Source organism: Ornithorhynchus anatinus, chromosome 7, assembly GCF_004115215.2.
Source record: "Ornithorhynchus anatinus isolate Pmale09 chromosome 7, mOrnAna1.pri.v4, whole genome shotgun sequence".
NCBI classification, from domain to species: domain Eukaryota; kingdom Metazoa; phylum Chordata; class Mammalia; order Monotremata; family Ornithorhynchidae; genus Ornithorhynchus; species Ornithorhynchus anatinus.
In genome coordinates this window covers 44,200,860-44,226,128 of record NC_041734.1, presented here as the reverse complement: position 1 = coordinate 44,226,128, position 25,269 = coordinate 44,200,860, and the positions used below count along the sequence as shown (strand labels likewise).

Here is a 25,269-nt window from a genome sequence, read left to right as displayed (position 1 = left end):
AGTTGGCCAACTCTTTAAACCCTCCTTGGGCCAAATTCAAAAATGAGGGGGCTTCACATTGTTCTACTCATCCTGGCCCTATGCCAGCCCACCTCTACTTAGTGTCAGCTTCATCCTGGAAACATTTCTGGGACTGCTCTAGATGCCCCTGAAAATTGTTCCAATCAGTTATTTGTCTTTCTTTCCCCTCCCTTCCTCCTTTCCCCTTTCCCCTCTCTCCTCTGGGCATCAAGATGTCATAATACACAATACAGCATCCACATTACCCATTGGGAATGCTCTTCTTGGGAGAGAGCAAAAGAAGAAATGTAGGATGGAAATTGATAGGAAAGGACTCATCTTTCTCATTCAACCCACAAACTCTATCTGTCACCAAATCCTGTTAGTTTAGCCTTCACATCATTGCCAAAATCCACTCTTTCCTCTCCATCCAAACTGCTACAATGTTAATCCAAGAATTTATCCTATCCCTCCTCAATTATTGCATCAGCTTCCTTGCTGACCTCCCTGCCTCATGTTTCTCCCCACTTCAGTCCATACTTCATTCTGCTTCCTGGCTCATTTTTCTACAAAACCATTCAGTGCACATTTCAAGAACCTCCAGAACCTTGAATGGTTGATCTTCCACCTCCGCATCAAACTGAAATTTCTTACCATTGGATCAATCATTTTGCCTCCTCCTACCTTCCTCTCTGATTTCCTACTATAACCCAGTCCTCACATTTCATTCCTCCAATGCCAACCTACTCACTGTACCTCAATCTCATCCATCTGTCCACCAACACCTCACCCAAGTCCGGCCTTAGACCTTATACACCCTCCCCACTTCATAACCATCAGATGATCACTCTCCCCACTTTCAAAGTCTTATTAAAAGCACATCTCCTTCAAGAGGCCTTCCCTGACTAAGCCCTTGTTTACTCTTCTCCCACTCTGTTCTGCATCACCCTTGTACTGGATTGTCACCCTTTATTCACTCCACCCTCATTTCCACAGCACTTTATTGAATAGAACATGGGGTTGGGAGTCAGAAGGATCTGGGTTCTAATCCCAGATCCTCCACATGTCTGGTGTGAGACCTTGGGCAAGTCACTTAACTTCTCTGGGCCTCAGTTACCTCATCTGCAAAATGAGGATTAAGACTGTGAGCCCCATGTGGGACAGGGTTTGTTTCCAACCTGATTAACTTGTATCTACTCCAGTACTTAGAAGAGTGTATGGCACATAGTAAATGCTAAACAAATACCATAATAATTTTTATTATTATTGTGTACATATCTGTAAAGTATTCATTTATATTAATGTTCGCCTCCCCCACTCTAGACTATAAGCTCCTTGTGGGCAGGGAACATGTCTACCAACTAGATTGCATTGTACTTTCCCAAACATTTAGTACAGTGCTCTGCACAAAATAAGCATTCAACATATACAGTTGCTTGCCTGACTGATTGAAATGGGGGCTAGCAGGAAGAAAGGAGAGTGTAGGCAGAAGAGAAGAAGGAGAACAGGAGAAGGTTTGGGCAAGGGAGGAGGATATGAGAGAAGGCAGAATATATGGGCCAGAGTTCAGGAAGGTAGGGTTTGGCAGGTTCAAGAACTAAATATAGGGCGGAGCAAAGGGATAGGGAGAGAGACAGACAGACAGACAAGCTGCCTAGCCTATTCCTGGTAAAATTAATCTTACCAAACATGTATGCCAAGGTTCCATTTGATCCCACATAAGATAGAATGAAAGGAAGCCTAGACTCTTCCTCACTCTTTCAGCCGTAGTTCTCAGATCTCTGAAGTGCCCTCTTCATTTCCTGCCAAGGAGACACGGCAGGCAGGTGGGAAAGCCTCCTGGCAGGATGTGGCTTTGGTCCCGGAGGCTGTGGAGAGAATGTGGACAGGAACGGATTAGCCTAGCTTCAAAGGTAAGAACAAGGAGTATGACCTCGTTGCAGAGAGCAAAGAGGAGCCTGAGAATGAACTAAGCTTTTATGGCAGTGTGGCACCATTACCCTCATACTTCAGAATCCTGAACATTGTGCTGCTGGATGGTGGCAAGTTCTATTTAGGTTGTTGACGTGCCCAAACCTGGGTTTGGCAAGAATACAGATGGAGCGTGAACAGGTCTCTGGCATTCACCATGTAGCTTGCCAATAACAAACATGCCCGCCACTTTCCTGAAATTCCATGAGTCGGTCTGCCCATGGCTGTGTATACAGATGGATCGATGGAATTATTTGTGATTTAATCCAGTCCTCGACTTCTTGGCATGATGCCTGCCTAAACTAAGAAGTTAAGAGGTTGCACTTCCTTAAAATGCAATATTTCCCAACAGAACCTGCATCAATCAGCCGATTAGTGTAATTACGCATGCATCATTCAAGGCTCCAGCACTGGGTAATGATAGCCTGCTCCAGGCTCCACTGGGCTCTCCCTGAACCGGCTCAAAGAAAACTGTTTGAAGGAAGGCATGAGTGGATTCGAAATGCAACCCACAGGACATCGTGGCAAGTCACAACAGTCAGTTTGGAAGGAAACATCCATATGATCTGCCCAGCTCTGGTAAGGTAGTTGAATCTTAGTTTGATTGGTTGGGTGTGGATATTGACTATGAAGCGTGGCGTTGCAGGGCATAGGAAAAATGTCCGTGGAAAAGAATTCTTTTCCCCATTTTGGCCCCTCGGTCTGCTCATTCCTCTCCAGTTCCTCTGGCTCCTGAGGCTACTGCTGAAACACCAATGGTGATCTGTCAGTTTGTTGTGATTTCAGAGAGAAAGCCAAGACCTCACCTGACAAAGTAATAGTTCAAAAACTGTGAAGGATCAAACAGGGCTCCGGGGAGTAAAATTGGCTCCTGTGCTGCCTGAGGCAGCAGATGGGTTGCCCCTGAGCTTCAGAGGATTTGGGCAGCTTCTGTGATGCCCATTCCTGTTTCCGGGATGCCCGTTCCTGAAGGCTCAGGGCAGAGCCCTTGAGCAAAAATTATTCTGGAGTCTCCAGAAACTCCCTCACAATTCCTTGTACCATCAGGGTCAAATCCAAGAGGATGACAGAGCAACCCTGCTGTTTCATGGAGATGAGTGCAAATCTTTTCACCTGCCGGGGGTCCCTATGAACTCCAGTTTGCACACAGGTGCCAGTTTAGCTAAGGCCTGAAATATATGTCTCTCTCTCTATTTTCCTCTTCTTTTGCTTTCTCTTTCTCCCTTCCTGTGTTTTTCTCATTTTTTTTCTGTATTTCACTTGATGTTGTTTCAGTTTACAAAATAGCTTTGGGGAGGTATATTTTTAATTATTTTTTAGACACATAAAAACCTGGTTCTTGTAGAGGATTTAAAGCTTTTTCAGTCACTTGAGAAGCCTGGAAACACAATTTTGGTTCAGTTCGTGAGAACAGGGAAATGATACCAACGATTGCAGTTTGTTTTTTTTTTCTGTGGTTGCACACTGAGCTAAGTGGTGAAGCCAAAGAGATTACAACATCAACTTCAAACCTGGGTGGTTCTGATTCTTTCCATTCAAAGCCATAACCAAGAGCATTCCAAGAAAGATCAATGGCTTTGCCTACTGGCTTCTATGTCTACATCCCACTGATCTTTCTAGCAGTGGTTGGTTGGAATATACTGTTGGAATATCAGTACACTAAGTATCTGGCTTGGATAACCAGTCCAACTTTTCTCCTAGTGTGGAAAGAGTTTCCAGAATGATAGCCTTGGAGAAAGACATTTTTCATGGACTCTCTGACAATGCCACAGACCTTTTAGAAGATAGAGTGTTGAAGGTCAATTTCTCATCTTCCTTGCTGTGGGTGCCCTGGGTATATAGGGAGGAAAACAAGCCTTTCAAATTGGTCTTGCAAATATATTAAGAGAAAAGTATTAATCTACAATTTAACTTCTAATCCTTCACACAAATTGTGAAATTAATGAAATCTGAATTGCACACTTTTCAAGCCTAAAACATTATTTTTCCTAAGTTAAGTGATGTTTTTGTGGCTGATTTACTGGTGCCCTATGGTGAAACTCATTGGCAAGAGATTTTGGTTACCTGAACCTTGTAATACCATTAGAAAGTTTACAGTGTTCCCAGAGCCCAGTTCAAAGAGCCTGCCAGACAGTGATGCTTTTCAATCCTCTTGGACTGACACTGCATTTGAGATCATCCTCATTTTCTTCCTCTTCATCATTAGTTATTTCTACTCAATACTCAGTTGCAAAAGATGTTGTACTAGTATCATTGATTGGAATCCCTGGTTAAGTTTTGCCTAAAACTAAAATTGTCTGAAAGGGAATTGTCTCCTGGTAATCTTGAAAAGTAGGGGTTTTCACTTGCTCCCATTTTCTCATATGAATTTTTTACTGCTTATTTTTCCAACCTCCATTCTTCCATCTTCCATCCTCAATATTTCAACATGGAAACTGAGGCACAGTAAGGAAATGAAGTGAACTGACTTGTCCCAGGTCACAAAAGGATTCACTGTGGGAGCTTGGACCAAAATCCTGGCCTCCAAACTTTTATCCATGATCGTGGATCTAATAGGCCCATGGGCATCCAGAAGATATCTTTAGGAATAATTCAGAAGCTTTTGTTTTAATGTCTCAAATCTTGGGGGGAAAATTTGGAAAGGGACCAGGGAAGCCTTGCAGTGCCTGTCAACTGTACTCTAGAAGTGAGGCTCCTAAAAAGAGAAAGAGAAAGAGAGACAGGAAGAGACAGAGAAAACAAACACTATCTGATGCTAGATCACTGACCCTGGAACCTTTTAGATCTGGAATGTGAAACACTTTGCTGAAAGTAGCCTGCTAAAATTCACAATTTACATAGGAATGGAAAATAAACCATACCAGAAATGAATTAACAAAAGTGATTTCCAGCTACCTGAGAGGCCCAGATACCATCCATATCTTGTTTTCGTTTTCACGCTTGCCTGTTTTTGACACCGCACACACACAGCATCTCCAATTAGGACTTGACTCTCTATTTCGCTACTGTGCTCCTTTGGGTGTGATGAGTTGCCCTTTTGATCTAACCCAGGAACTGTCTTAGCATTAACTACAATCTCAAACCCGAGAGAAAGAATGCATAAATCAAATCCATCAATGTCTTCTGTCACTGCTAAATCTTCCTTGCTCCTTACTTGTTATCTCACTATCTGTGACAAATAAGTACTATATTCTATGGCAAAAATCTCAGGCAGGCTGCCTCTTGACCTGTTAGCATATGCCAACACTCAAAGCAGGGCTTGTCGCTTTAGATGAAAGGCAAATAGTGGCCATCAGGCCCATAATGCTTTCTAAAGTGTAACTAATCAGATTCCTCTTCTAAACATGATTTCTAATACCATAGTGAATTGTGATGAATCAGGTACCAGAAGGAGACTGAAATCTATGTTAAGCCTAATGAACTGACTTTTATACAATCACGAAACCTTTACTTTTTTATGCCTTCTGAAATCTTTGCCGTACTTTACCATTTTTAAACACAAAAATATGCTTGTAAAAGCCCATGGATTTGCTTAACAAGATGCATATTTCACATTCATCATATATACTATCATTAGCGTGTCTGTATTTTGCCAAGGTGAACATGGTAAAAAGCTAGCACTGAGTCAGGAGACCCATTTTCAATGTAAACCTCTTTAAAAATACTGGAAAACGGAGACCTTTCTATAGAGCTATTAACCTCTCTGTCATGGACTTAGTGTTTCTTATTATACTAACTTTGCCAAAGAGAATTTGGGCTAAAACCTTCACTAAAAAAAGAGAACTAGGGCAAGTACCCAGTTCCTTCTCTAGCTATCGAAAACTGAAGGCCACTGCTCAAAAATATTAAGAAATATATGAAGTGCTTTTCTGCGTTTGACTAAAAGGAAGTGATATAGAGTAGCAAAGGGCACCATCTGAAAGTGAATGGATGAATTACTTGGACATTTGAAGGAGGAGAGGCAAGAGGCTTTTTTACTACACAAAAACATGGAAAATGCACATAGTATATCCAACTCATTTTTCTGCCCTCTATGAAGAAATAGTGTGCTGCCTGCCCTCCTTGACGTTCAAATCCATGGATAAACTTTCCAACATCTTTAACTTTTCCCATATAAAATGACCAGCCACCCCTTAATTTGTCCACTTCCTCTTGAATTTATTGGTGACCATTTCAGTTGTAACATTTTTGGGTTTGTCTCCCACACTAATGTGAGCTCCTAGTGGGCAGTGAATATGTCACTTCTTTATTCTGTCCTTCCCAAGCATCTAGTACAGGCCCCTACACCAAGCATGTACTCAATAAATGCTACTACCACTATTATTTATTCAATAGTATTTATTGAGCGCTTACTATGTGCAGAGCACTGTACTAAGCACTTGGAATGTACAATTCGGCAACAGATAGAGATAATCCCTGCCCAATACTACTACTTCCATAGCTGAGTATGGTCATCCATTTTGGGAAACAGCATGGCCTAGTGGAAAAAGAACAGGTCCGGGAGTCAGAGGACCCGGGTTCTAATCCTGACTCTGCCAATTGCTTGCTGTGTGACCTTTTATTCATGACCTATCAGTTCCTCCAGTCCATAGTTTCTCAGTGCTGCTATAAATCACTGGTTCCCCTCTGTTCCCACATTTGTTGATCCCCTTCAAAAAACTCGAGCAGATTAGTGAGGCCTGACATCGCCACAGCAAAAATTATATTGTCTTTACTCCAATAAACTGTTTTTCTACTTGAGCCTTAAATTTCAGATTAGGTTTAGAGGTGAAGCTCACTTTCGATAATACTGAGAATCACTCTTTAAAGCTTCTTCTACATGGTGTTACATTAGCAGTCTTGCTCATCCTCTGATACAGAAGCCATTTATAATGTTACATATATTTCTTGGGAGTTCAGCATTTTCTTGCCCAGGCCCCTCAGGATCTCCAGATGGATACCACTGAGTATCAATGATGTGTCTATATCTAGTTTATCAGTTTGATCTTAAACAATCTAGGTGGTTACAACCATCTGATCCTGCCTACTATGAAAAACAATTTAGGACTGTTAGCCTCCCTAACACCTTCTTTGCTAAAGGATGAGTGAAGGAATTCATTGAGTCACTCAGTTACCTTCGTTCCAAACCTCAGTGCACTTTCACTTTTTGCATAACCATCAACAAGTGTCCCCTGATTCCTGTTTTAATATGATTGAAAAATCATTTATTATTGGCTTTCCTCTCAAATTGTTCCTCAAACTCCTCTTTTGGCCCACATAACTTTCTATTTACAAATGATTTGCCAATCTTTATAAGCTTACCTTTATAAAAAAAAGCATACATTTTTCCCCAGGGTCTTGATTTATCACTTAAGATTTTTGTTCTATGGTACACATTTTTTATAGGCCTTAAAACAGAATTTGTAAACATCTTCTCATTCTTTTATTATTTTAGTTACTCCTTTCAGGTATTCCCCAATCAAGGCTCACATTTTATTATCATTCCCATTCTAAATCTCTGTGTTGGGTATTTTGTCCTTCACTCCCCAGCAAAAATGTCATAATGAGACTATTATCATAATGAGACTATTACTGAGGAGTGGGTCTCCCATATATACTATCCTTTCTATACCAAATCATGTCCACTAATATCAATCAATCAGTGGTATTTATTGAGAGTTTACTGTGTGCAGAGCCCTGGGATAACCACTTGGGAGAAAACAATACAACAGAGTTTGTAGAAATGTTCCCTGCCCACAGGGAACTATCAGTCTACAGGTGGCAAAGTGATTTATACCAATTGCTACTGAGATGCTTAGATTGTAAATTCCTTGAGGGCATGAGTCACGTCCTCTAATTCTACTGTATTTTCTTCTAGTCTCTAAGTGCTTTGCACACAGTAGGCACTCTATAGATACTACTGATGAGTTATTGCTAAGGAAATCTGAAAAGTGCAACATAATCATCTCATATCATCTCATTTGTGGCCCAAAAGGGGAAAATGTGAATAGTTCAAGGTTCAAGGCTATTATATGCCCCCTCCTACCTCACCACCCTTCTCTCCTTCCTCAGCCCACCTTCTGCAGCTAACCTCCTCACTGTGCCTCATTCTCGCCTGTCCCGCCATCGACCCCTGGGCCACGTCCTACCACTGACCTGGAATGCCCTCCCTCCTCACATCTGCCAAAATATCTTTCTTCCCTTCTTCAAGTCCCTTCTGAGAGCTCACCTCGTCCAGAAGTCCTTCCCAGACTGAACCCTCCCTTTCCCTCTGCTCCTCCTCCCCTCCCCATTCCCCCTACTCCCTCCCTCTACTCTACCCCCTTCCCCTCCCCACAGCACTTGTGTATATTTATATATATTATTTATTACTCTATTTTATTAATGATGTGTATATATCTATGATTCTATTCATCTATTTTGGTGGTATTGATGTCTGACTACTTGTTTTGTTTTGCTGTCTGTCTCCCCCTTTTAGACTCTGAGCCCATTGTTGGGCAAGGATTGTCCCTATCTGTTGCCAAATTGTACATTCCAAGTGCTTAGTACAGTCTTCTGCACATGGTACATACTCAATACATACGATTGAATATAACGTAATTGTAGAGGAACAAGGGGTGAAGACTAGATCAGAGCACCAAAGCATTAAGGAGACATGACACTCATCTGTTTTCAGTGACTGAATCATCCTGATTTCTAAACAAATCTTTTGGATTCTTATTGGAGACAGTGTTCCCTGGGGTTAAAGGCAAGGAAATATTCTTCCTCCTCTCACTGTTTTGCACTACATCTATCCCTTTGCAAAGAGTTTAAGTTTTTAAAGTAATAGGAGTAAATATAAATAAATACTGACTAGGTAGATAAAAAGACAGAGAACTACAAGTTTTTACATCACTGTTCTACCATATCACTGGTGACAGGTGGTTAACAAAACTCTTCTTTCAATCCAATACCCAATAATCCTATTTTTAAAAACCTATATTAAGTGCTTTACTGTGTACCAGACACTGTACTAACTGCTGGAGTAGATAAGCTAATCAGGCTGGACATAATCCTTGTCCCACATGAAGCTCACAGTCTTAATCCCCATTTCTCAGAAGAGGTTACTGAGAAACAGATAAGTGAAGTGACTTTGCCCAAGGTCACATAGACAAGTGGTGGAGGCAGAATTAGAACTCAGGTTTTTCTGACTCCCAGGTCCTTGCTCTATCCACTAGGCAACACTGCTTCTCCCTATATTCCCAAACTTCCTTTGCCAACATCCTAAAATGATGATTAAGAAAAAAGAGCCACATTCCTTTTATATCACATATGCAGCAGCTTTCAAAATGTGTCCTGTTGTGGTTATTTGATTCCCTTTGCTTAGAAATCAAACTTGAATTTCCCATTTTTGCCCTTCTAAAAAGAAAACACCTGATTTGATCTTTGCTTTCTCCTTCTTTAAGTTTTACTGACATTCCCAGCCCCAGGTCATGACACCCTGGTTGAAAATCACAGGCCTGATTCTATCTTAAGTGCAACATGACTGGAAATAGAGCCAATTACGCAAAATTCTCAGAAATGCAAGCCCCAACAGGACCTGTTGGTTGGGATCTGGCCTGTTAATTGGTGTCTGGTCTGAATATGAGTCTTTAGTTACTCTCTTTCCTACTGTGCTCTGATATTTGACTTTACCTCCCCCATCACAGGAGAGAGGAATGGGTTTCATTAGCCACTGATCTTGAGAACTGAGGCAAGGGATGGGACACCAGCTAAGGGCTAAGGGAGATTTTTGGGTAATGACTCTCAGCATAAACATGTAGGGAGAAAACGAGGATGCCTTCCTCCCTTTCATCCACCACTAATAATAGTAATAATAACAATAATGGTGGTGTGTTAAGTGTTTACTCTGTGCCAAGTACAGTATTGAACACTGAGATAGAAACAACGCAATTAGATCGGACATACTCCTTGTCCCAAATGGGGCTCACAGCGTACGGGGGAGACAGACATTTAATCCCCATTTTACAGATGACTAAACTGAGGATCTTGGAAGTTAAGTGACTTGACCAAGGTCATGCAACCGGCAAGTGATGGAGCTGGGATTAGAAACTAGGTCCCCTGACTCCCAGTCCTGTGATCCTTTCACTAGACCACACAGCTTCAGAGCGTTACTTAAGAGAATAAGCACTGCCATCACCCACCAGAGCTGTGATAAGTGCTTAGTACAGTGCTCTGCACATAGTAAGCACTCAATAAATATGATTGAATGAATCCTCCCTTTTTAGTATTCTGCCCCTGACAGTGGAAACAAGGTATTTGTCAGAACAACGTGATAAGAGCAACCGTCCTCCTCATTAATAACCCTCCTCATGGTTGAAGATGTACCTTCCTTTAGATATTCTTAGCTTTTCCCTCTTACATCCCCCAAGTAGGCCCATTATGGCACTCATCCAGGAACAGGAGTAATGTATCCCCTTAGCTAGTTCATTATACCTGCTCAATGATTATTAAATTATTATATTATTATAAAAATCTATTCATTTCATTGTAAGCCTACATTGAAACATGCATAAATAAAGCAAAGGAACTGAGGATGTTGTAGGAAACCAATGGCATATTTTTCCCTCTGGATTTCTTTCTTTAGGAGAACGCTTTTAGCCCTGAGTTCCTCTAAGTCTCCTTCTGACTTATGGGCCAGTACCACTCTGGAGACAGACTAAAAGCTCACTTCCAGGCTGCCGAAATCATGTAAGGAAGAAATCCTGCAATGTACACTAGTTTGCCACAAGGAATTCTTGGTTGCACTGTAATCACATGTTTTATAGTGCACTCATTTCAGATGAAAAATGCATAGGTATCTTGTTTTGTTAATATATAAACTTGTTCATTTCTCTCAAAAAATTGTCATCCTCTCTTTCTAAAATGTCACTAAAAGGCTGAGGTCTACAGGGTCGATTAGCTTATGAACAGATCCAAACTCCTCTTAAACCTCCTAACATTTTCAGCCTGCAAAGCATCCTGTGGTACCGAGAGCCCATGCTCATCTACACGCTGAGTGAATAAATGCTCCCTTTAGATAATTTTCAAAATATCATACTTACACTTCAATGGGCGCTCCCTCTTACTGCTATTGTGGGATCAAGAAAATGAGAATTTTGCATTTGCTATACCTATAATTCATTTATTTATTTTAATGTCTGCCTCCCTCTAGACTGTAAGCTCATCGTGGACAGAGAATTTGTCTGTTATTTTGTAATACTGTACTCTTCCAAGCACTTAGCACACAGGAAGCACTCAATAAATATGATTGATTGATTGGATTGTTCTACCACATCTTCCATGACTTTGTCAATTTCAATCATATCCCCTCTCAGTCTACCTCTCCCAACTGAAGAGTCCTAATATTTTCATTCTTTCCTTCTAAGGAATCCATTTCATCCTTCTGACCATCTCAGTCGCCTTTCTCATAATAATAATAATTATGGTATTTGTTAAGTACTTACTAAGTGCCAGGCACTGTGCTAAGCGCTGGAGTAGATACAAGCAAATCAGGTTGGAGACAATCCCTTTTCCTTCGTGGGGCTCACAGTTTCAATCCCCATTTTAGTTATGAGGCAACTGAGACACAGAGAAGTTAAGTGACTTGCCCAAGGTCATACAACAGACAAGTGGTTGAGTCGACATTAGAACCCATGACTTCTGACTCTTAGGCCAGTGATCTACCTACTAAGCCTTTGTGCTTCCAGTTTCAACACTTTTCCTATGAAGGGGTAACTAGAACCTCCCAGAGTTTTTCTATGGTTTTCTTTTTTTTTTTTCCATTCTCTTTCTGATGATGCTCAGTATTATGTATGTCTTTCTGGACTGCAGCCGACACAACCTAGGACCTTATGAATTACCTAGTGGGGTTTGGCAGTGAAAACAGTAAATTGCAAATTGAGGGAAGGTTATTTAATAAAGTGACTCCTGTAGTTTTTTGCAAAGATGTGACTTGGATCTCGTCTCTCCACTTTAAAATGAAACATATATGTTGCCTAAAAAGCAGCATGGACTAGTAGAAAGAGCAGAAGCCTAGGAGTTAATGGTCTTGGGTCCTATTCCCAGCTCTGCCACTTGTCTACTGTGGGACCTTTGGCAAATCACTTCACTTCTCAGTGCCTCAATTTTCTCATTCATAAAATGGCGATTCAGTACCTGTTCTTCCTCCTGTTTCAACTGTGAGCCTTATGTGGGACAGGGACTGAATCCAACCTGATTATCTTGTAACTACCCCAGCACTTAGTACAGTGCCTGGCACCTAGTCAATGCTTAACAAGTACCATGATTATTGTTCTTATTAATTATTATATCAAGCAGAACCTTCCAAATACAATGATTTGGGGCTGAAAGTACATTTTCTATCTCGAATGCCACCCCCAACAGCTTGCAAACTATGACTGCACACACAGTGATTATTCAGTACTTCAAAAACAGAACAAAGGATGGCAATGGAATAATGAACATAGTATAGGTGTTGGAAAGTCCCAGACCATGTGGCAGGAGGTGGCATGCCCAGCTCGCACACTTCATTCCCCTAGCACCAGCCTTGTTCACAGTGCCCCATTCTCATCAATGTCACTGCCAACCCCTTTCCCTCTGCCCTTCCATATATACCAGATCAACACTTTCCCCACCTTCAAAGCCTTATTTAGGTCACATCTCCTTCAAAAAGCCTTTACTAATTAAGCCCTCTTTTTCCTGATTCCCTTGTTCTCCTCTGCATTGTCTATGCACTTCAATCTGTACCTTTTGGGCACTTGATAATAATAATGTTGGTATTTGTTAAGCGCTTACTATGTGCAGAGCACTGTTCTAAGCGCTTGGGTAGGTACAGGGTAATCAGGTTGTCCCATGTGAGGCTCTCAGTTAATCCCCATTTTACAGATGAGGTAACTGAGGCACAAAGAAGTTAAGTGACTTGCCCACAGTCACACAGCTGTCAAGTGGCAGAGCAGGGATTCGAACCCATGACCTCTGACTCCCAAGCTCGTGCTCTTTCCACTGAACCACGCTGCTTCTCCTAGTATTCACCCCATCCTCAGCGCCATGACATTTATGTACTTATCTGTAACTTATTTATTTATAAAAAACGTGGCTCAGTGGAAAAGAGCCTGGGCTTCGGAGTCAGAGGTCATGAGTTTGACTCCCGGCTCTGCCACTTGTCAGCTGTGTGACTGTGGGCAAGTCACTTAACTTCTCTGTGCCTCAGTTCCCTCAAATGTAAAATGGGGATTAACTGTGAGCCTCACGTGGGACAATCTGATTATCCTGTATCTACCCCAGAGTTTAGTACAGTGCTCTGCACATAGTAAGCACTTAACAAATACCAACATTATTATTCTAGATAGTATGCTCATTTTGGGTGGGGAGTGTTTCTACCAACTCTGTTATATTGTACTCTCCCAAGCTCTTAAAACAGCACACAGCACATACTAAGTGCTCAATAGATACCACTGATTGATTGATTGATGCCAAATTATCCTGGCCAACTTTAGAGTCTCCAGTGGAATTTAACTGTTGCTATTTCTGAATTCCATGTTGTTGTTTTTTATATTTGTTAAGTGCTTACTATGTGCTAGGTAATTTTACTAAGCCCTGGGGTGGATACAAGCTAATCAGGTTGGACACAGTCCCTGTCCCACATAGGGCTCACAATCTTAATCCCCATTTTACAGATGAGGTAACTGAGGCCCAAAGAAGTGAAGTGACTTGCCCAGGGTCCACAGAAGACAAGTGGTGAAGCTAGTATTAGAACTCAGGTCCTTCTGACTCCCAGGTCCGTGATCTATCCACTAGGCCACGCTGCTATGGCCTGGCATAGGATAGGGATTCAGAGGGCATCTGCAGTGATTTGACCCTAGAAGCAGTAGCAGACAAAGCTTTGGTCCCCCTTGGAAGCAACACACTTGCCTCACCCATACACCAAGTCCCTGCCTCCAATCAGCATGACAACAGAGAAACATTTCCAATGACTGGTCCAGTAGAAAGCACCCCAAAATAATGGTTAAAGTGCCAGTCCACTTCTGAATTTATTTACAAATCCCATCTATCCTTCTTCCACCTCTCTCTACTTCCGAGAATCAGAAGAAATGAGATCTCAAGCACTGGGACCTCTCAATCAATCAATCAATCAATCATATTTGTTGAGCACTTACTGTGTGCAGAGCACTGTACTAAATGTTTGGGAAAGTATAACATAACAGAGTTGGTAGACATATTCCCTGCCCACAGTGACCTTATAGTCTGGAGGGGGAAACAGACATTAATATAAATAAATAAATTACGGATTTGTACATAAGTGCTGTGGGACTGAGGGCGGGGAGAAAAAAGGAAGCAAATAAAAGATGCAAGGATACGGCAGAAGGGAGTGGGAGAAGAGGAATTGTGGGCTTAGTTGGGGAAGGCCACTTAAAAGAGATTTGCCTTCAACAAGCCTTTGAAGGCAGGGATGTTTTTTCTTCTAAGAAAAACATGTTCTGTGTCCAACCTGATTATCTTGTATCTACTCCAAGTACTTAGTAGATACTCCAGTATTTAGAACAATGCTTGACACATAGTAGGATTTTAACAAATGCCATTAAAAATGAGATTCCCAAATGCTGTGGGCTCTGCTAAGAGCATTATGCTCTGAGGAATTGCTATATTTTTGTATCTGTACTGTCACTGAAAATACACAGGTTGGTGAGACAGGGGAAACCAGGTCCAAGTATTCCTGTTTGGAAGCATGGGCTCAACTCAGAATCCACAGAATAAAATATGTCTGGGGCGGGAGTAGATGGAGATGGGCACTCGTACTTGTGCATAAAGGGCAGTTCATGAGTTATTCCTTTAATTCAAGTGTCTTGTTGGGGGGAGTGGGGGGAGAGAGAGGAATTTTAACTGCTTAGTTCAGTGATTCAAAAATCTACTAATTTGCTCCTAGTCCCTTTAAAGAAATGATCATAGGTTACCTGGTTGATTGTAGAAATCAACCATGAGGTCCCAAGATGCCCCTTACATATCTTCCCTACTTGGCATGGTAACTCAAAGCAACAGTCTTTCGATTTAAGAGAGGGAGGAGGAGGAGAAATGGGAGGGGCAAGAGGAGGAGGAGGAGGAAGGAAAGAGGAAGAAGGCATTAAAAAGGAGGATCTAAAACTGGATTTCAGTTCCCACTACTGGGAAATGGTTCCATTTCCAATTCTGCATTTCAAGAACAAGAAGGCATTAATTTAGTTTTGTTTTTCTTCTCTGCCTTTGAGTGAATGAATGGATTCATCAATAGTATTTATTGACCATTTACTGTTTTCAGAGTACTGTACTAAACACTGATGAAGAAATCCTCAGAAGTGGGAGCTAAAAATGGTTCTGGAAGTGTGAAGTCCACAATGATTGCTTGCTAAAAATTCAGAATGGAGAACTTTCAAATGTGCCTTATTCCAGCCATAATACTCTACCCAGCTATTCCTATGACATTAATATCACCAAAAAGCACCAGATCTGTAATGTTTCCTTGCATTTAATTTCTCCCAAATACCATAATAATAACAACTGTGGTATTTGTTAAGCATTTACTATGTTCCAGGCCTGTACTAAGCGCTGGGGTAGATACAAACAAACAAATCAGGTTGGACAAAGTTCTTGTCTAACATGGGGCTCATAGTTTTAATCCCCATTTTACAGATAAGATGGCTGAAGCACAGAGAAGTGAAGTGGCATGTCTAAGGTCACAGAACAAAGTGGCAGAGTCAGGATTAGAACCCAGGTTCTTCTCACTCCCACACCCACACACTATCCATTAGGCCACTCTGCTTCTCTACCATGAAATTCCAAAACCACATTATAATCATTATCATCATCACCACCACCTTCATCATCAGCAACAGCATCTATTGAACACTGAACTAGGCAATTGGGGAGGGGTGGAAGGGGCCAACATTCCTGATATAATAATAATGATGTTATTTGTTAAGCACTTACTATGTACCAAGGTCTGTTCTAAGTGCTCGGAGAGATGCAAGGTAATCAGGTTGTCCCATGTGGGGTTCACAGTCTTAATCCCCATTTTCCAGATGAGGCAACTGAGGCCCAGAGAAGTTAATACTGGCCCCAAGTCACACAGCTGACAAGTGACAGAGGCAGGATTAGAACCCAGGTCCTTCTGACTCCCAAGCCCGTGCTCTTTCTACTAAGCCACTACAATGTCTTTGTGTGGGGAGGCAGTGTTCTCTAGTCGAAGGCACAAAGGACTGGGAGTCCGAAGAGCCAGATCCTTGTCGTGTCTCTTGCAATGGCCCGCTGTGTGATTATGGGCAATCAGTTCCTTCATCTGTAAAATGGCATAAGATACTTGTTGACTCTTCTTCCTGGTTCTCAGTGGGTTACAGGCTGTAACCGATCTGATCGTCTTACATCTATCAATTAACAGTATTTAGTGAATGTTTACTGCATATAAAGCACTGTACTGAGCACTTGGGAGAGTACAATATACCAATATAATGGGCACATTCCCTGCCCACAACTCGCCTACAGTCTAGAGGGGGAGACAGACATTACTATAAATGAATAGCTTACGGTCATATAAATTCTATCCCTCAGCACAGTGCTCTAGCATATAATGAGTTTAATAAATGTTCTTGGTAAAAATATCTAATCTCCTGTTAGGTGGTCAGGGAGGGTTGCATCTGTGTACTTAAGTGCATGCAAAGAGGAAATGCATCTGTTCCTTCCCCTACTCCCTATCCCTGACTTTCCCCGGCCCACCAGGCCTGACAAGAGGACAGTTGTATCTTTGGGAGCATCAGTATCTGCTTTAACTATCCTGTTACCCTCCAACACCTTCTTAACATGTCTCTAAGAGCCTCACTGGGAGAGAGAGAAAAGAATCCAGTAGCACCTAGATACAATTCTCCTTTTAAAGTTGGTATACACCTATAGGAAATGGAGTATCAGAGGGAGTTGTAGTTGATTTCCGAGAAGGCTTTGTCAAGCCTCTAAGAAGTTCAGGAGGGAGTGCAGGGCTCAGTGTCCTTATCCTTTTATTTTTGACTTCTAATTTTACACTTGGATAAATCACTTCCCTCATATTGGAGCAAGGTGGCCTTACATTTACCCACTGACAGGAACTGATAGAAAAATTGTGATCTTAATTCTTTCCTTTGGCTCTGGGGGTCGTGCATGACTAGCTATAGCTTGTGAATGCCCTTCTTGAATGTTCTCTCATTCTCTTTGTCCGGTCTTCCCCCCCCCCCCCCCCCCCCCCCCCGCCTCAACTGCTTAGGATGAATCCAGAACCTCCTCATGCTTGAGGAGATGGAAGGGTATCATGTTCTCCCCAGTATAAATCTGCAGACTATAAGCTTCTTCAGGACAGGGATTGTGAATACTTACCCCACTGTACTTCCCCAAGCATCTAATACAGTGTTCTATGCAGAACAATAACAATAATAATGATAATTGTGGCATTTGTTAAGCACTTACTATGTGCCAGGCACTGTATACTAAGCGCTGGTGGTGGATACAAGGAAATTGGGTTGGACACAGTCCCTGTCCCACATGGGGTTCACAGTCTTCATCCCCATTTTACAGACGAGATAACTGAGGAAAGGACAAGAGAAGTGACTTGCCCAAGGCCACACAGCAGACCAGTGGCAGAGCTGGGATTAGAACCCTTGACATTCTGACTTCCAGGCCCATGCTCTAGCCACCATGCCATGCAGCTTCCCATAGGCCTCAATCAATAACAATGATTGAAGCAGTATGGCCTAGGGGAAAGAGCACGGGCCTAAGAGTTATCTGACTGGGTACTCCCACATACCTGCTATGTGACCTTGGGCAAGTCACTTAACTTCTCTGTGCATCAGTTCTGTCATCTGCAAAATGGAGATTCAATAACTGCTCTCCCTACTACTTAGACTGTGAGCCCCAGGTGAGACTTAACTATTTTCTATCTATTCCAGTGCTTAGTACAATGCTTGGCTCATAGTAAGCACTTACAAAATACCACAATTATTATTGCTTGATTGCAGGCTAATGTAAGTTTATGACAACTTGCTTACCCTTGACAGAAAAAAGATCGGCTGACTTGACAATAAGATTGCATAGAGGTCTTGAATAGAGGTGATATGCACAACCCTTCAAACTTAACTTTCCCATCCCTCAAGAAAAGGAAAATCTAAATAAAAGAATGGATGAAACGACAGATCAACTTATTCCAGTTTCCTCTATTTATTTGTATTCATTAATCAAAGAATATCAACAGCAGCAAAAAAACTCAGACACAAGTGCCTAGAGATCCCAAATGAGTTCTCACAACAACCCTGCTTTTTACTTGTGTGACCAAACCTTCAAAATTCATACAAGCAATTAGATTGGCCCGTGCAAATGAAGTGGCAAAGTCTGATTTAAAAGGGGGAAAAAAAGGCAAAATCCACACAAGGGAAGCAATATTGGTATATTTCAATGAGGTTCAATTTTGGTTATGTCCCGAACCATATTCTCTCAGTATAAAAACTTCTCTCTGGATGTAAATAGGGTGTTTTTGTAACAGCATTCATTTTTTTTCAGACTTGGAGACTACTATTTAGTAGTCTGAAACCAAATTATATATAAAATGAACAAGTGGCCCAGGATCTAGAGCCAAACTGTAGGACTATCAAATCTGATCAGGATATTAATTTCATGATGCAGTTCAAGGGCCACCAGGGCTCCCCCTGGACATGGTATTTACCTCAGGGGTGCGGTCACCCTCGAGGTGTTGGACTGGAGGGTACCACACTCCAGGACCTCAGATAACCGAGCCCCTCCCATAACTAAGCAGCCTGCCACCCACCTGCCAAATGCCCCAGATGGATCATTATGGTGACATCGATACTATCATGATTTCCTCTAACTGTTGCCTCATTTAATCTGCTTCCATTCCTGTCCAAACACCTTAAAGGGGCTGATACCTCTCTCTACCATCTCTCTTCTGGATCCTCTGTAACATGGATTTCGTCCTCTTCATTCTTTTGATATTCTCTTGATATCGTTCTCTTGATGTCCCCCTCTAGACCGGGCGCTCATTATGGAAGGGAACATGTCTACTGATTCTGTTGTATTGTACTCAGCCAAGTGCTTAGTACAGTGCTCTGCACACAGCACTCAGTGAATGCAACTGACTGATTGATTGATTGACATCATGCTCATGGAAGTCTCCACTGTCCTCCTTCAGTTAAAATTAATGGACTCTCACTGGAATCCTGCTCTAAACCACCTTAGCTTCTCTGCTGCCTTTGGCACTGCTGACCACCCCTTCCTCCTCAAATCTCTCTTTTGCTCCCTCATTACCCCTTCTCCTTTTCCTTTACTGACTTTTCATTCTCCCCTCGCTCTGAAACTGTGGGGGGTCCCACCAAGTTCAGCTCTGGAACATCTACTCCTCTTGCTCTCCTCTCCTTGTCTCAGGAGCTCATCTATTCACAGGGTTTCAGTAACTAATTCTATATTGATGACTTGCAAATCTACATCTCCAGCCTTGTCTTGGCTTCACACTTCATAATAATAAAAAGAATCATTATTAATAATAGCAATTATGGTATTTGTTACTATGGGTCAGGCACTGTACTAAGCACTGGGGTAGATACAAGGGAATTGGGTTGGACATAGTCCCTGTTCCATGTTGAGTTCACAGTCTTATTTCCCATTTTTACAGATGAGGTAACTGAGGCACAGAAAAGTAAAGTGACTTGCCCAAGGTCACATAGCAGGGAAGTGGCAGAGCTGGGACTAGAACCCAGATTCTTCTCTATCCAAATCCAAGCCCGTGCTCTATCCACTAGACCACGCTGCTTCTCAACCTACTTCCAGGAAATCTCAACCTAGATGGAAAACTAGTACATTCTACTCAAGATTTCAAAAAACAAATTCCTTATTTTCCCCCTTGAATCTCCTCCTCTAGACTAGAAGCTCACTGCAGGCAGGGAAAGTATCTACCAGCTCTGTTGTATTGTACTTTCCCAAGCACTCAGGATGGTACTCTGCACAGAGTAAGCACTCAATAAATACAGTTGACTGATGCTCCTCTTTCTGACTTGCCAATCTATGCTGATATCACCGCTATCTCACAGACTTGTTGCCATCTTTGTCTCTGTTATTTCCCTCTTACATCCAGTCAATCAATCCTGTCACTTCTCTCTCTATAATAGTTCACAAATACAAACCATCTTCTCCGCCCTTCTGACCACTACCCTGGTTAAAGCCTCATCACCTCACAGCTTCCGTTTTGGTCTTCCTGTATCAAGCCCAACCCCCACTTCAGACTATTCTACAGCTAGCAGTTCACAATATCTTGAAATGCTATCTAGAACACATGACTTCCCTCCTCAAAATCCTCCAAAAGCTACCCATTTCTTTCTGCATAATACAAAGACTTCTAACCAATGGACTCAAGATGCTCCTCTATCTCTCTTATCTTTTCACTCTCTTCTTCTATTCTTCGCTTCTCCCAAGCTAACTTTCTTACTATACCTCACCTGAGATAATTTCACCTCCATTGCATTACTCACGTCTTTTCTTCTGCTTGGACTCAGTGGTATTTATTAAGCACTTATTGTGTGCACTAAGCACTTGGAAGAATACAGTACAGCAGTGTTGGTAGACATGATCCCTGCACCCAAGGAGTTTATTCTTTTCTCACCTTCAAAGCTAACCTAAAAAAATACCTCCTCCAAGAAGATCTGGACTAATCCCTCAGATTTCTGATTATGTCATCTCATCAGCCACTTTAACCTTTGTACTTATTTACCCGCTTTTTATCAATTCAACAACTGTATCGATGCTTACTATTTTTTAACCTATTGTCTATTTGGTCATCACTGCTTTTCTCTCCCCTCCATTAGATTGTAAAGTCCTCAAGGGCGAGATCTGTGCATTTTCCCAAACACCCAACATGGGCCTCTGCCCAAGGAAGTATTCAGTGAATGCTGTTTTTGAAGATAATGATGATGATGTTGACAATCATATTAGCCATTTTTTTGGCTCACTTGGTTTGTCCCTCTTCTCCCCTCACCAGAACACAGCATCTGGTTATTAGAGACCTTTGTATTTAAATGGGATTTAAAAGATCAGAAAGAGTTACTGCAGGCCCTTGAAGTGCCTTCCTTGCTACCAGTGAATGGTTGATCCAAATGGAGAAATGGAGATTCTGGTCAAAAATGTTACTTTGGAAACAAATTCCTCCAAACATTGAGGTAAATGCTGATAATATATCGTAGCCTCTGGCTATGACATCTTTGAGAGGGAGTGGGAAGACTGCTGCTTCTCAAAAAGGGCAAGGTTTACTAATTTGACTGATTAACCTGGAGAAGCACTAGGCCTTTCTTTTAAAGACTGATGATCAAATAACTGAAGGAAATAGTTATGAAATGCATGCACCTCACTATCAAAGTTTGTGCTATAAGATCAAGGTATTTTTTTTTCTTCTAAAGGAAGGAATGCCCCTGATCTGTTATTTCCTGTGAGATCAAAAAAATTGCCATTTATTTCTGTGGAGGTGGAGCCATCTCTAAACTTCTTAGCAGGAATCTCTGTCTAGGTTTTCTTTTGTTGTTGTTGCTGTTTTTTGTTTTGTTTTGTTTAACAATCACTTGAATGTTAAGACATGTTTTAATTATACAAACACACATACCCCTCCCCCCACCCCACAGAACCCTTAAAACTGTAAGGAACATTCGGCTTTCCAGTGTACCTATTTTATAAATGGTCACAAGTCGAAAGGAGCTCTAGGAGCAGACAAAAAAATTGGGAAGAGTGATATTTGTTTTTGGCAATGTTGTAGATCAAAAGTACAAGGTCTGGCAGACTGGCTTCTCCACCCAGAACACCCATTTTATCTGCAATTGGCTTTTGGACATACTCAGCACAATCCCAGACTTTGGCCTATGATTGGTTAAAAATTGATAGAGGGGAGGATTCTGGGTGATTAGGCAGATGCCTGCTTGACTTCACTTTGTAGTTTAAATTTTAAACCCTCCCTCCCCCATGAGCATAGAACACCGAGAGCAAGATATGCATGTGGATATGTACATATATGTATATATTATTATGACTAGCCCAAGCAACAACAACCAGTGTTCTGACCTCAGGGAGCAGTTAAATGACTAGGATTTCAGGCAGTAGAAAGGTTTCTGTGTGGAGGATGAAATAAACAAGAAAAGCCACTGTGGGGTTGTGAATGGAAAAGTACCAGGGCAGTCCCTGTGCACATTCTTCAGGGATCGGTGCAATCAGACAGCCTTTAGATAGGCTTCAACACGGTCAGGTGTACAGAGGGCGTGGGTAAGGAGGGGGGAAAAAAAATGCAGGCCCAACACGCAAATCAAGTTTTTCCACTTCTAGATTTACATTGTAAGGAGGGACAGAGGCAAGCAAAGAAGGCTCAATAGAAACCCTCTGTAGTTTACAAACACTGGAGTGTTGCCTTTCCCTCTCCTTTTTACAGTCCAGCTGCTGCCTTCTCTCATGCTAGGACATCATGGGAAGTGAAAACCTCGCTATCCAAACAGACAGTGATCGAATGCAATAAACAAGCCATCGGTAACTCTGAGACTTTTATTTATTTTCAGCTCCCAGAGTTTATTTCCATCCCAGGGTCATTTAAAAAGAAGCTGAAGGAACATTTAGGAAAATAAGTGTTTAGGGGGGAAACGGCTGACTGCGTTACGAAGGTTTCTAAATTTAAAAAGAAAAAAAACCGGACTGAGAAAGAACAGTCTGAGAAGCAGATACTGGACCTTTGGATTGATTTGAAACTGTAATAGTCCTTTTCTGGAAGCTGGATTGCTGGCATAAATCTAGGGATAGGAAAAATTTAGTTCTTAAAGCCATTTTCATGACCCATATCCAGAAAGAAAACCTTCTTTTTGTCTGCGTGGCAAGAAATCGCGAAGCAATATTAGTGTGTTGCGGTAATGCCAAATCTAAAGCCATGTGATTTTATGCAAATGGACGGAATGGATGGGCAAAACCAAATGTCAGGTAGATAACATCACATATAGGCGCCTGCACATACACTGTCTCTCTCTCTCTCTCTCACTCACACACGCGCGCGCACACACACACACACACACACACCCCTCTATAGCAGTGTCATGATATTCCTGTGCTGGTTACACTCATATCGAAAACCAGAATGCGGACCGAAATCAGACACCCACCAGGGCTCTGAGATTGCACTAAGTATAAGTTCCTGCTTAGCAGCAGCCTCTGACCAAAAATAAATAAATAAATAAAGTAGGTTAGACTAGGAAACAAGATAACACAGAGGGTGCAGTGCCAGCCACCCGTATTTTATGAAATGACACTTCTCTATAAACACACAACTCTCTCAAAATCGCATTAGAGTTCTCCAAACTCCAGAACGAGGAGCGACAGGGGTGCTGCTCTGTTCCATTCTTGCCTCCTTGGGGGTGGAGCGGAGGGGTGGTTAGGGCAAGACTGCGTGTCCTACTAGAGTGACAAGCTGCCAGAGTTCTGCAAGTGTGTGTTAAGATAATTGTCGCATTTCTGGGGTGTGAGTTTGAGAGGGAGACCTTGGAGGAGGGATTGGAGGCCAGTGTATTTTTCCAAGTGCTTAAGTTTTCTTTCGTGGCTGAATAAAATGTAATAGATCTCTAGAAATAGCTTTTAGGAAAGAAATCAGATGTGGAAGCTGATCTTTTCTTTAAATAGAGTTTACATTATAAATATATTTTCATCTTGTTGTATGGATTATATTTATCCAGCAGCTGCAACTAAAGGAAGCATTACCATAGCAAACTCCCGGGACCCTCTCTATTTTAGTTTTTGTGCTCAATAAATGTTAAAAACAATTTATATACTGTAAGGAGGGAACAGAACACCTCTTTCTTAAGGTCCACATAGTTCCTGGAATCTGCCTACGTACTTCGTGTGGCCTTGAAAGTGGAATTGTCATTTTATTTCTGAACAGTGCATATTCCTCGTACTGATCTGAATGATTTGGGGCTTCATGGAGTTTTGGGGGTTTTTTGTCTCCCAAGAACTGTACTGACTTCACTACTGAACCGGTCCTTGCTGATACCCCCTACCTCACAGCCACAGCTGAAGTGGAATGGACTGCCGATGCTAGAGGCTTTGCTGGACAGGGCAGAGAGGTTTAGGGAAACTAACAGAGAGAAATTTGAGTGGGCTGAATAACTGCTCTTTGACTTAGAAATCCAGGGGCAGATTTGGTCGATTAGCGGCCCTTAGTTTATACCGAAGACATCATTACTCAGAAGGCGTGAACATCCAGATAACACGGAGTTGTTTGATCCACCTGGACCTATAATGTTTCCCCCAATTAATCGAGGAATATAAAACGACCCACTTAAAATCTGACCCATTGTCTTGACTACCCTTCAAGGGCTCACTTTTAAACAAGCTACCATTCATACTGATTTCTTTATTTGATATTGACTTGTCAGAGGGCATAAAAGCTGATACTGTGGGCTCCCACCCCTCAGCTCCCCAGGATATGTGTGAGAAGACAGAAAATTCTGAAGTGGATAGAAATTTGCAAGCGTCCTTGGCACAGGTTAGCGATCAGAATTGGGCCAAGTTGAATTTCTCCCTCCGAAAGCCTGACCAGAGCTTTAAGTTTTAGGATGATCTCATAGTGGTCCCCCTCCTCCATCCCTCTACTGCAGAGATTGTTATGGTGGAGGGAAGCGTTGGGAATATTTCATTCACTCTGCTCTGCAGTGCCCCCGTGGGGCTCTGCTAGGAGTGCCAGAGTGGGCTGAGGAAGGAGGTTGGTTGGTGTGGATGGAGGACTACAAGCATGATGGGAACATTTGTGAGGAATGTCACGGAAAATTATAGGAGGGAGATGGAGAAGTGTGGGATGCGATGGGGCTTGGGATGCGGGCCAACTTGAACAGACAAGGTGCCTAAGACTACACAATCCTACTACCTGTAAGCAGGTAAAAGATGACGGGGAAAATAGATATGCCTGCTGTGGATTCTTTTTAACACTGGACACGGTTTGGAATTTTAGGAATCGATGCTCTAAATCCTCAAAAAAAAATATAGGGGTGGTTACAAAATGAAAAAACAATCGAACACCTTGAACTATGGTGGCATTAAAATATCTTTGACATAATCAAATATACCTCGAGGAGGTTAATTTCAACCACTGAAATGATTAGGCCTCTGTATTTTTTTTTAATCCTCTCTCATGTATTACTTTCTGCAGAGACTGCAACAACCCATCAATCTATACGTATTAAGATATTCAGATTTCATGGGGACAGAAACCATAGGTATTTTGCCTGTTTCATA

General features: G+C 41.9%; 1 protein-coding gene and 1 long non-coding RNA gene across 2 annotated transcripts in view; one reads left to right on the top strand and one right to left on the bottom strand.

Annotated features, from left to right (window-relative positions):
* Positions 1–25,269, bottom strand: part of LOC114813201 — a 44,059-nt gene that overhangs the window by 17,412 nt on the left and 1,378 nt on the right. The window contains exon 2 of the long non-coding RNA XR_003760848.1: positions 1,685–1,868. This is a non-coding gene — a long non-coding RNA (uncharacterized LOC114813201). The remainder of the gene's footprint in view (positions 1–1,684; positions 1,869–25,269) is intronic.
* Positions 2,401–25,269, top strand: part of BCL6 (BCL6 transcription repressor) — a 47,021-nt gene continuing 24,152 nt past the window's right edge. Inside the window, exon 1 of the mRNA XM_007669043.4 lies at positions 2,401–2,550. The gene's annotated coding sequence lies outside the window, so the exon portion shown is untranslated. The remainder of the gene's footprint in view (positions 2,551–25,269) is intronic.